Here is a 13,312-nt window from a genome sequence, read left to right as displayed (position 1 = left end):
TCAAGGGCTTTGATGGCTTGAGTGTATGGGTCAGGAGCGTAGGAAAAGGCAAGAGCTAATCGTTTAGCTTGGTCTACTTTGAGGTGATCAAGAAGGACATGATATTTGAAGTGCTCTGTCTCATGAGGATCAAGAAGGTTTGTAAGGGCCATCCGCAACATCCTGTATTGCATTTCGTCTTCTCTACTAAGGTCTGGAAATGAAGGACCTTCAAGCTTATATACATGTGTTCTCGTGCTAGAGGAGTGACCCGAGCTAGCAGTACCAGATATCAAAGGTTTCTGTTCATATGAGGTATTGGATGTAGCTGGTTGCTGCTCTAGAGGAGGGCAATGCTTGTGGTCAGATATGCGAATGAGAGGTTGAACAGGGTCTTCAGCTAAAGGAACAGCAGGTTGAACACATGAGATCTGGTCGGGATCCTGCCGTGATAAGGCCAGGAAATCAAAGGGAGTCTCATCTTCTGTACCAAGGACTGGTCTAGGCAAACCAGTTGAAGGGATAGCAGCATCTAGTATTGTTGAATTAGGTAAAGGAGGGCTGGCAGCTGTAACTAAGCCAGACTGACGGCTAATCTGCGGGGGCTGGAAGGGTGATTGACAGGTTACTGTATCAATCACTGGGAGCTGCTCATGTTGTTGATGTGTTTGAGGACTGGCTCGTAAACTGCATACAGAAGCTTTGATTCCATCAGATGAGACTGTGCGAATTGAAGATCTGGAGCTACGAGAATGGGAAGGAGATGATTGAACCATAAATTGCTTAATCTCCCTCATGGTCGTTAGGAGTTCCCTCATGACCTCATCTTGGGTGGTGGGTAAAGGAACAAGGGATGTCTCTGGTGGTCTTTCTGACTCTCCGACAGGATCCTGCAGCCCATGTGTGTCTTTATCACTGTGCTGGCATTCAGTTTGGCTCTCTGTCTCACATGTAGCTCTTCTAGCTCCAGGGTACTGAACTTCGTACTGTTGCAGGTAGGCAGGAGGTCTACTATCACGACTGGATCTTCTAAATGGCTGCTGTGTATCCATGATGCTAATACCTCTCCGGCTCGGAGGACCATGTTTTGAAGGGAGGAAGGTTCAGGGCTGAAGCAATCAGCTTCATGGGCTCATCCGGTTAGAATAAGAAAAGCAGCCATCTAATGCAGAATTATTTTCAGGGTACTCCTTTTATTCTCAAATAAATAAGGCAAAAAAGGAAGGAAACAAAGACACACATGGACTGCCAATGCTGAAAGAAAACAGATTTAAGTTACTCAGTACCTTAAACAATACATAAAATAAAAACCCAAACAGAACCTCACCTCAGCTGCCGCCCCGTGTGGAAGTGCGGAAAGAGTGAGCCAAAAGTGAATGCAGTCCTTATATACTGTGTGACATATAATGTGTGACAGGTGAGTGCAATCAAGGACAAGCACCACACCCAATCAAAGGTGAGAGAACTAAACAAGGTGCATCTGGTGAAGTGAGTGGGTGTGCTGGGATGTGCTAAAAGGTGGGTCTCTACAACACCCAGGTACTGAGCTCCAAGAGCTGAAAAGATATTAAAAATTGACCTCCATTCCTGCCAGGGGTGCCAGATCTGTAGTTTTCCTAGAAGAGTGGGTTAAATAGGGTAGAATTAAAATGTATACCCTTCTCTTCTTCTTTCAGCTCGTCTTGTTAGGTGGATCATCTGCCTCACTATCTGCATGTCCTCCTTCATTGCATCCATGAACTTTCTCTATGGTCTTTCTATTTTCCTCCTGCCTGGCAGCTCCTCTTCTGCACATGTCCAAAACACCTCAGTCTCGACTCTTTAACTTTGTCTCCAGCTCACTCCCAGTGAAACTCTTAGCACCTTCCAATCTGTATACTCAAATCCTAACAAACTCCTAATTAAAGTTGCCAACTCTACTGGTATTGGGCTTTTTCTTTTAGTTTTCGATTTATTTTGGCTAGTTGTGATTGGCTGTTAGACTGACTTGTTGGCAAATGAATGCTGAAGAGGCCTGATTTTGTATATCTTCCGTAATTTGGATGACCATGACTTCATTTTTTGACTTTGTATCTTACTTAATATAATGATTAACTGGTCAATGAAACAAACAAGCCCATAATTACTCTCATTGCCTTACTTGCAGTTATAATATAGTTGTCCTACACAGTACTATAGGAATGAAAGTAGCAATTAGTTAACAAGCTTCAAGCCTTTGAGAGTTATTTAACTTTTCTTACTATTGCTACATACAGTTTTCAAGGCTGTTGATATCTAGCATTTTTTTTAATCTTAACAAAATGTAAAGTTGCTTCTATGTTCCTGAGCAATAAATATATAATGAATACTGAAGTCAGTGCAGATCTTAAACTTGCATTCTTTCTAATGGCCACCAGGTGACGACTCCACTGTATGCAAGAAGACGCTCCAGTGTGCAGAAGTGCGTGACTGAATGACATATCCTTGGTAAATGTTTCCAAATGTGTTTATGGTCTTAATGCTAATATTAGGTCACTTTGAAATTGTAGAAACAGTTGGACTAAAATAAACATTAAGCAGGCTGTTTTCTCATTGACGAGTTGCTACTGAGTGAGGCCTAAGTCACAGTGATTATTCCCATCATACATATACAGTCTATGCTAAGATTAATGGGGAATTTGCCAGATGGGGGAATGCTAAGATCCTATCTGTCGATGCAATGGCAGAAAATGACAACTTGTATTGTGAGTTCTTGTTTTCCTTATGAACTGGCTGTGAGTTTAACTGACCCGTGCTGTTGTTCGTCTGATGTTAACATTTCAACATCTGCAGCCCGCTTTAAAATAATATGGTCTGTTATGGGAACTGATCAAAGGGATTTTTTTCATCCTCTCCCCATCTCTGGTTAGACATGAGGATCTATTGTCTATAAAATATTTGAATCTAAATGCAACATGAGAGTAATTATGCCTGGGAGCATATGTACCTCAAGCCTCCTCTTTCAAGCAAACATCAACTTTCCAGCCAACTGATATTCAGCTTTAGCCTAGTCATGCTACCTGTTGGTGTTTTTTCAAAATTTGCCCAACAACAGCTTCATCCTCATCATGAAAACGGAAAATTATCCTTGCAATTTATTCGTATTCAAAAGGAGAACACTGCACATAGCAACTCTTTCCCTGGGCACCTGGCTGATTGGATACCTGCAGCGACTCAGACATACTATGAATGCAAAAACTCTTTACAGATATTGATTCTTTCACTGATCCGCGGTGCTATAAAACCTATGTGCCTGCTCTTGCATCATAATCCAAATACCTTATTATCATAATCTACCCAGCGTGATGCCCCAAGAAAACTTCCCTGATGAGAAAAACATCACAATTACAATATCTCCATTGACAAGGTCATATGTCCCCGCCAACGTTCTTACAGTGTAATTCAAACAGGGCATTATTTCCCATTCACCGAAGATGCATTCCTGCTCTCTGCTGCAATTTCCCCGCTTTGATGTCATCTAATGAAATCATCAGGAGAATCAATCTCTCCTCCTATTCCCACGACAGCCTATTAAGACCCAGCACTAGAGGAAGTCTAGGCAAGCAGCCATTTTTAACTTCGGCGGTGTCTAAACGCAGGGCGATAACAAATGATGAAATCAAACTGGTGCACAAGTAAGAATATAAATGAGTATAAACGAGGGTGCTCGTCGCTAGGAATTACGCTCCGCTTCGCAGAGAATTTGCAAGTCAATCAATGATCCATCCCGGCGCTCACTAATAATTCCTGTAATCAATGCTTCCAACAATCGTGTAGGGACAAAGTGTTAATTAGAGCACTGCTTGTGACACTGTAAACGGCTAAAGGGAGAATAGTCAGTATGGGCGTAGCATGGAGGAGGATTAGGTGATACTCATATGAGCAATATTACTCCACCATCGTCATTCCTTGTTGCTTGTTTTATAAATGAAGACATCAGCTGCCGTGGTTATAATCCATCAGGGAGCGGAGCAGTCCATCCCATATGGGCGAGAAATTAGAAAAATCTTGTGGCCCTCTTCTGAGTTTTCTTATCAAGTTACGTATACATCAAGCAACCACACAATATAAGACAACTTTTTAATATTGTAGGCAATGGGAAAGGAAAAAAATCTATACGCGCACCTCCACAATGTTGGATGGATCCTGTCGCCACTGTGCAGCAGCTAGGCTGCTTTCTGACTGACACCACCATTAGAGATGGTTACACCTGTCTAAACCTCGCCTCTGTCACAGATTATCAGCAGAGAGAGCCACTGAGAAGAAGACAGAGCCTCCTCCATGGAGTCAGGTAAGGCAGGCGGGACAGACAGATTGACAGGTGGACTATTTTCCAGAGAGCAGTAGACTCTGTCCAGCTCTACACCGCTTGCATAATGAGGAGTGACTTCTGGCGTGAATGTGCGCAGATGAGGAACTAATGATAAGAACGTGATTGAGGGGCACAGAGGTTGCTCAGGTGTGTGCTGCTGTTAGTGCTGAGTGTCAGTTTGACATATTCAATTTCCAGACTGTGCGGCTTTGTAAACTGCACTAACCCTATAAATATCTCAGTATGTGTTTGAGTGAAAAACCATATCAGGCCCAAAGGGGAATATTTCAAGATTACAATATAAAATAAACATTGTAAGTAGAAGACTGCTGGAACATAATGTAGGTCATGTTTTTTATGCTAAATGTTCAGTGCATAAAGATATTTTTTTTCTGCCAGTTAAAGACGGTATGAATATTTCATATATTACAATCAGCATTAATTCTTTGACTTTTTTAATGGCACAGAAATAAGATGTAAACACAGCCCTGACACATTTTAAACTGACCAAGTTAATTAATAAGTAAGCAGCAGACAAGGGACAACACCTTAATTTGCAGTCAAATGTTCCCTTATATTTACTAGCGAGGTGCTAATTTGATCTTCCAGGCTACATCCAAAACAATGAGCTAAAAGAGGATAAAAAGGGTCTGCAAAGCTATGGTGGAATCATGGGAAGGCAACAGCAACTCAAATCCCTCATTACAACCAAGATATGCAGAACAGCTTCTCTTTTTTTTTTTTTTTTTTTTTTTTTTCTTAAATGACATCAGAAACAGCAGTATGCGACATTACGTGATGGCAGAGCTTCAGTTCATCCTTTGTCATTTTTTTTTTTTTTTTTTTTTTTTAATAAATAGGACAGGGGGAATGAATGAGAGAGAGAGGGGGAGAGAAAGAAAGAAAACCCAAGGGGAGAAGAGACGGTGAGAAGGGGGGGGGAAGAGAGACAAAAAAAAAAAAAACAAAAAAAACTCCTGGGTCACCTGTATGGAGAAAAAACAAACAAACAAACAAACAAACAGAGGAGACAGCAAACAACAAAGAGCAACATAATAATAGAGAAAACAAAGCACCATCACAATAAACTAGCTAGTCATAGATATCAGTATTTACTAAGTAATAAACGATATTGTGCAGCACGCAAGATAGACAGCGCACAGTGTGCTTTGAGGCAGCAGCCAAGAAAGCTTTAGTCCGCGTCTGTGAATACCCATGTGTGCATACCTGTGTGGATCAGCATGCTTGCATTCCAAAGGTTTCTCCATGTAATGATCTGCTAGGGAGTGTGGGGGGGCCACAGCCCCGTCCTCCAGGGTGTGAAGCGGGTATGGAGGAGATCAAAACTCCAGACATCCAGAGGCCCCCAGAACACAAGAGACCATGGAAGACCAACAGAGGGGCAGCCGCGCCACTGTTCCAGTAAGAGCTGAGGAGAGTCCCAGATGAGGGCTCACTCAGCAGCCGCGGAGCAGAAGCCAGGGGGGGTTGCAGTGACGCGCCCGTGAGCTCCGCCGGCCCCCAGCTGCGCCTGAGTGACCGAGCCCCAGGCCGAGAGGCCGGGGGCACCCCACCTCCAAAGGGGCCCGAGCGAGCCCCAGGCCCCAGGCCCCGACAAGCGGCCGCCAAGGAGTGAGCCGGTGTGTACCCGGACGCCCACCCCCAGACACAAAGAACCACCAACACACCGACACCTGAGGGAGTCCGCCACCGGCAGGGGAAGTGGTGGTGGGTGGAGATAGGCCTCCAAACCTTGGAGGGCCTGAGGTGTCCCCAGAGAGGTGGCGTCTGATACCCAACCTGACATATAGACACAGACATACAGGCACACACAGACACAAACATCCATTCCCACCCTCATGCTCTCATATGCACTCACTCCACACTCAACCAACGTGGAGACAGACATAAAGAGACGCTGTACACACAATCACACTCCCCAAGCGTACTCTACAAACCGGGTCTAGGTACCCTTGCCCCTGGAGGGGGGAATTGCACCCAGACCCAGGTGGTGTTACCCTTTTCCCTGCGGTGGGGAGAGGCAGACCACCCCGACTCCGCAGCAGCAGGGAGGCCCCACACCCCAGACCGCAGTCGGACGGCCAACTCCTCCTACTAGCCCTCCCGCTCCAGCAGGCCGCAGAGAATGGGGGTGGGAGAAGACTCCAAACCTCCCTCCACCCGCTCATTGTAGTGTTGATGCATATGTGTTCTAAGGTGCAATTAAAACCCAGGAGGGCATGGAGCTACCTGCCAAGGAGCAGCAGGTAAGCGCATAGTCCCTCCTGCTAACCCTCAATGACTAAGTGTATTTAAAATTGAGAGGTGGGCAACGACGTCAGGGGTGAGGTATACACCCTGATGGTGATTTGGACTCCGTGATTGTGCCCACCCCCAAGATCCTATATGTATGTGTAATGAGAGTGTGAATAATGTGAATGTCTAAGTTGTGGGATAAAATTGAGGCAGAGGCAGCCAGAAGGGGACGGGGGGGGGGGGGGTAGCCTCCTCTGCACCCTGGTGACATACCCCCACTCCAAGGCCCTGCATGTGTGGGTGGTTGTGGAGGAGCGGGAAGAGGGAGGCAGCTGGAGATGGGGAGGGAAGGAAGGGAGGGGCAGGTAACCCCTCCCTGGGGCCAGCTCCCCCGCTGACCCCAGTAGGCACTCCCACCCTCCGCGACCCGCCAGGGAAGGGGGGCCCAGGCCCATCAGACCGGGGCCCAGTGCAGTAGCGCCCCCCGGCTCCACAGAGCCCTGGACAGTCCACCCAACCCCACCACAGAGAAAACTGCACCCACCCCACCAACCACACATCTTCCAGACTACATAAGACGGTAAACGCCCAGGCTGAGATCTTCCTCCACCTCTCCTGTATCTCCCCCTCCTGCAGAGAGTTCCTGAGAGAAGAAAGCTCCTGCCAGATGTGACCATCCCCCCCACCAGTTGAAGAGCCCCCCAGGCGGCTCGATGCATCGGCGGCACCCTGCTCCAGGGCCGGGCCCCCATGCACCCACCCGCCCACAACCCCGGCAACACACCAACCAGGACCCGAGCCCCCGAGGCCCGGCCCGGGCCCCCGCCCAGAGACGGAGCACCCCCAGAACCTCACGCCCATCCCGGACCCACCCAGGGGCAGCCAGGTTGCCAGGTCAGTAACCCACGTCCGTCAGCACAGACCCTCCCCTAGCCCCGCTGCACGCAGCTGCGAGGAAACAGTCACCTGAGAGCCAACAGAGCCCTCAACCGGACGTGACCGCTACCCCGGGTTGAGCCCCCCAAGGAAGATGCCTCCGGGGAACCCCCCGACGCCCTAAGCCTGTCCCTACCCCCTCACCAATCACAACAGTGAAGGCGGGACCAAACTATGACCCCCCACCCCCACTAGGTGATGGAGCTGATAAAAGGGGCCCAGAGCAATTGATCTGATGTGGTGGCAGAGGCTGTGTCAAGACTAATGTAATCTAATAGATAATTTCTATATTGGTTAGAATTAAGATTATTTTTATTTTTCCAGTTCATGAGGACTGTTTTCTTGGCTATGCATAGGGCAGTGAAGATCATATGGGCTATATTCTTTTCTGAAGTGACATTATCTAAGCTGCCCAACAAACACACTAAGGGGGAGGTTGGAATGTTACATTTCAGACATTTTGATAAATCTTCACATATCTCGCGCCAAAACTTTTGCACTGGTGGACAGAACCAAAGAGCGTGGATGTAATTGTCTGGTGTATTGCCTTGACAGTGTGAGCAGTTGTTGGAAGATGTAAAGCCCATCTTGAACATCCGATGACCTGTATAGTGCACTCTATGAAGTATTTTGTATTGTATTAATTGCAGACTGGGATTTTTAATTAATTTAAAAGTTTTTAAGCAAATCTGAGACCAGAAGTTTTGGTCTAGGTTGACTGATAAATCTGCTTCCCACTTTGCAGTAGGAAGGGATATTGATTCATCTAATTTAGAAAGTGTTCTGTATATTTTAGATAATAATTTGGGGGATTTAAGAGTAAGAAAATGTGCCGCACTTAGTGGTGTTTGTAATTCAACTTGACTGAGGTTAAATTTCTTTTTTACTATGGATTTAATTTGTTGATATTCTAAAAACCTTGTCTTGTTGATCCCATATTGTTTAACTAGTCTGTCAAATGGAATAAATTCTGTTCCCTCTAATATATGTTCTAAGTATTTAATTCCTTTGCAACTCCATTCTGGGAAATTAATCATATTATTGTTTTGTAATATGTCAGGGTTATTCCAGATAGGTGTACGTTTGCATGGGATTAATGAAGACTCCGTTATTTTTAGAAACTCCCACCATGCTGTTAGAGAAAAGCTGATGTTGATACTTTTAAAGCATTCATGTCTTTTGATGTTTGAGCTAATAAATGGTAGGTCTGAAATCTCTAGATCCTTGCATAGTGCCTGTTCAACATCTAGCCAGGGCTCAACTAAGAAGGTATGTTTTAACCATTCTGAGATGAACTGAAGCCTGTTGGCTAAGAAGTATTGGTGAAAATTAGGCAGATCTAATCCTCCTCTATCCTTGGTTCTTTGTAGCGTTTTTAAGCTAATACGCGGGGGTTTATCTTTCCAAAGGAATTTGGAAATATATGAATCCAGAGATCTGAACCAATCTTGTGATGGTTTGTTAGGGATCATCAAAAATAAGTAATTTATTTTTGGCAAGATCATCATTTTTATAGTGGCGACCCTTCCCATGAGTGATATGGGTAAAGATTTCCATCTAGTCAGATCGCCTTCTACTTTCTTTAGAAGTGGGATGTGGTTTAGTTTAGTTAAGTCTGAAAGCTTAGGAGAGATATTAATACCTAAATATTTAATATTTCCGGATTGCAGTGGGGCAGAGGAAGAATTATGGAAGGAGCAGTTAATGGGGAGAACTGTAGATTTTGGCCAGTTAATTGAATAATCTGAAACTCTTGAAAACCAGTTTATTAAAGTAATTACCTCAGAGAGGTTGGTTTGTGTGTTTTGCAGAAAAAGCAACACATCATCCGCATAGAGACTGATTTTATGTTCTATGTTCTTACATTTTATGCCCTTAATTGTTGTAGCCTGTCTAAATGCTTCTCTGAATGCATAACTTGTCAAACCCTGAAGAAGATGGGCTTCAGCAGCAGAAGACCACACCAGGTGTGTTCTAAGCCTTTCTGCTTAGAACACGAAAGTGAGGATGCAATTCACACAGACTCACAAAAACGGGACAAATAGACGTTTGGAAGAACATTGAGTCTTGATTGGTGCTGATACATTCAGATGATTGGATCGGAATTTGATGTAAACAAAATGAACCAGTGAATCCATCCTGCCTTTTATCACCAGTTCAGGATGGTTGTGTTGTTGTAATGCTGTTTGTAGAATTTCTTGGCATTTTTTTTGCCTCCTGAGTGCAAGCTGAGCATTGTTTAAACACCACAGCCCACTGAACATGTACTTCTCTTTACGACCACATCATACCGATCTTCTGATAGACGGTTGGAGCACAATCATGTGTAATGTCATGAAACTCAGATCATCTCAGACTGTTTTTTTCCACAGTCTGCAAATCCCAATCCAATAGATCTCAACAAATATGCATTATCATCATCTGCTATCATGTCAATGTGGACTAAAATCTCTGTTATGAATGGAGGGAGTTGTGAAGGCAAAATGTGGTGGTCAAGTGAAAGTATATTTTCTAGATTATTGCTGCTGTAAATCAAATTTACATTTCTTGCACAGTGCCTACGTAAATAAAGAAAAATCCATCTCTGAGCCCATAGAGAGAGTAGGGATTTTTGACCTTTTGTCCTACAGAGCAGATAAGTCATGCCAGTTTCATGGCAGAGAGGGAATGGATCCAGTGTTTTCCGTGGATGCAGGGGTGTTTCTCTGACAAAATGAAAAGGTTGCCTTCAATACTGGAAGAGACACAGAGGGAGACAAGATCTCTCTCCGGCCACTGTTTTCGACAGGTCATCAGCAGCAGGCTAGAACATTTATCACCAAACTTATTGCTTTGCTGCCACCAACAGGAGGAAGGGGTGGGGTCGGGGGGGGAGGAAATCACAAAAGGAATCACAAAATAAACTAAGCTATCCTCCTTCAAGTCCAGCAAGTGGAAAGATGTGCCGCAACAACTCAATATTGTTTATTATTTCTGGGTTTGTTTCCTTGTGGAGCACAGATAAGGAGCTATCCATCACGGTCCCGGCTGGTGACCTGAGGATTCCATTATGTCCCGACACAATATGTTCACGGTTTACATTGAGCAGCACACAAAGGCAATGCCAAGGAACCAATTTCCTCTTACCTTCATGAATAAAGAATCTCATTCATCTTCCTCTGTGCACATCCATAAAGGCAGACAAGAGTGGAGAGGAGGCCCATTATCAAGCTGTCCTCAGTGCTTCCACAGTGGTCTAAGCACAAATGCGGCTGAAGGGAAACACAACTTTCCTGTTGTTTTGAGATAGGAAAGTTTAAATTGTGTTGACTTTTGAGATTTTTTACAACATTTTTTTTTTTTACCTTCTTTCTTTTTGTGCCTCCACAACCACACGTGAGAGTCGTGCGTGACTACACTTGTGATTCAGTTACCCTCAGCTGGTGTCTGTCATATTGATTTCTTCACACTGACACTCATATCAAGCCTTCACAATAAACCCCCGCTGTCCCTAAAGTACCTCTCACACTGTTGAGTTTCTATCCCTCCATTCAACATTTATTCATATACAGCTTGTTCCCCTTTCATGTCATTGTTCCAGATAATATAACATGTTCGAGACAATAGAGTGATCCTAAAAATGATGCCTCACGCAGAAATGAAAAATCAGGACAGCTCTCAATATTACAATATCTGAGCCCTCTCCTACCACTGACTCGTGTTTTTTTTATTATTCAGCTCATTTCCTCAAGAGCAGAGGGGAGACTGTGACAAACCACCTGCTTTCCCCCACACTGGTGAAGAATTGGATGACTTTGGAGCATGTCGGGTTCTTTCTTCGCAAGTATAGGTCAGTGTTAAATCACATCAGAGCCACATTGCTGAAACTGAGCGAGAGTTTAATGTGTTCGCGCCTGGTTTCTCAGTCCGTAGACGAGGGTGGGTCTTTCACAGCTTTTTCCTCTGGTCCGACGGGAGGTGAGAACTGTATCAGCACAGTGAGGAGAATGAATTTTAGGCTATAGTCCATTCAACCTTTATTTTATTTTTGACTCGAATTTCTTCTGCCATATCATTACATATGTTTATACCTAGTTAGACTTATAGGAAAAATAAGGTTTTCATAGGAATCTATACGTTAAGTACACCCCATGATTCAGTAGGTTGTAGAACCATGTTCGTTACGATGTTCGTTACGATGTTCGTTACGATGAACCACTTGTTGTTCCTAGAGTACTTAAAAGTAGAATGGGAGGCAGAGCCTTCAGTTTTCAGGCCCCTCTTCTGTGGAACCAGCTTCCAGTTTGGATTCAGGAGACAGACACTATCTCTACTTTCAAGATTAGGCTTCAAACTTTCCTTTTTGCTAAAGCATATAGTTAGGGCTGGACCAGGTGACCCTGAATCCTCCCTTAGTTATGCTGCAATAGGTGTAGGCTGCCGGGGGATTACGGGTTTTTCCTTTCCAGTCACCTTTCTCACTCAACATGTGTTAATAGACCTCTCTGCTGAATAATACTTGTCATTAATCTCTGTCTCTCTTCCACAGCATGTCTTTATCCTGTCTTCCTTCTCTCGCCTCAGCCGGTCACAGCAGATGGCCCCGCCCCTCCCTGAGCCTGGTTCTGCCGGAGGTTTCTTCCTGTTAAAAGGGAGTTTTTCCTTCCCACTGTCACCAAAGTGCTTGCTCATAGGGGGTCATGTGATTATCGTGTTTTTCTCTCTATGTATTATTGTAGGATCTACCTTACAATATACATAGCCTTGAGGCGGCTGTTGTTGTGATTTGGTGCTGTATAAATAAAATTGAATTGAATTGAAATTCTATTTGTTGGGGTTTACAGGAATTTGTTTGTGCACAGCTCGCCCACCACAGCATTTCAGTCAGTCTGGACTTTGACTGGGGCATTGCAACAATTTTTCTAGGTTTGCTGCTGTGCTCGGGACCATTATACTATTGCATGACCCAGTTTCGACCAGACGTTACCTGTGTGCAGATGGGACACAGGTAACGTCTGTATACTTTGGTTTGGTTTATAGACCAAATCAATGACTGCAAGGCCCCCAGGTCCCGTAGCTGCATAACAAACCCAAATCATTACACCTCCACCACCATGTTTAACACCTGATATGACGTGTTTGTGCTGATATGCTGTTTGCTTTATTCAGATGCAACTTTGCAAAGCCTAACTGTGCTAACATGTTCTTTTTTTGTGAGAAGCTTTCTCCTATCAACCCTCCCAAACAAGCCACACTTGTTCAATCTTTTTCCAGTTGTACTGTCATGAACGTTAACGTTTATCATGCCAACTGAGACTGTAGAGTCTGAGATGCGGCTCTTGGATTTGCTGCAGTTTCTCTGAGCATTGCACCGTCTGACCTTGGAGTGGATTTACTGGGACGATTGTGTCATTGTGCTCACCCACGCCTGAATGCTTCAGACCGACAAACTGCTTAAACTGCTGCTTTTACAGAGGTGCTCACACTTAACATCCTCTTATGGAAGCGGTGAGGCAGTACTTAGCTTTTCATGGCTGCAAAGACTTCAGTGAAAACTTTTTTCTTTACAACTACATATGCAGTTTGGATCGTCAGTGCCATTCCTACTATAGATGTAAATGTGTACAATGGTCTTGTGTTATTTATACCCTTAATATATATCGAGTATCATTTCAGGATCTGTGCTCAGTTGAAATATTAAATAGAATAGGAACAAGCTTAAGGGCTGAGTGCAAATTTGTCATCTCCATTTAAATTCTGGCAGACAAAGCAGGTTTTAAAAGTTTAAGCAACTTTAGGTTTTATGGAAATGGTGCAAAGTGTTCCTTTAGG

Source organism: Diplotaxodon limnothrissa, linkage group LG15 (genome assembly GCF_057381915.1).
Source record: "Diplotaxodon limnothrissa isolate DT_005_m linkage group LG15, D_limnothrissa_male_GT1.1, whole genome shotgun sequence".
NCBI classification, from domain to species: Eukaryota; Metazoa; Chordata; class Actinopteri; order Cichliformes; family Cichlidae; genus Diplotaxodon; species Diplotaxodon limnothrissa.
This window is presented reverse-complemented; position numbering follows the sequence as displayed.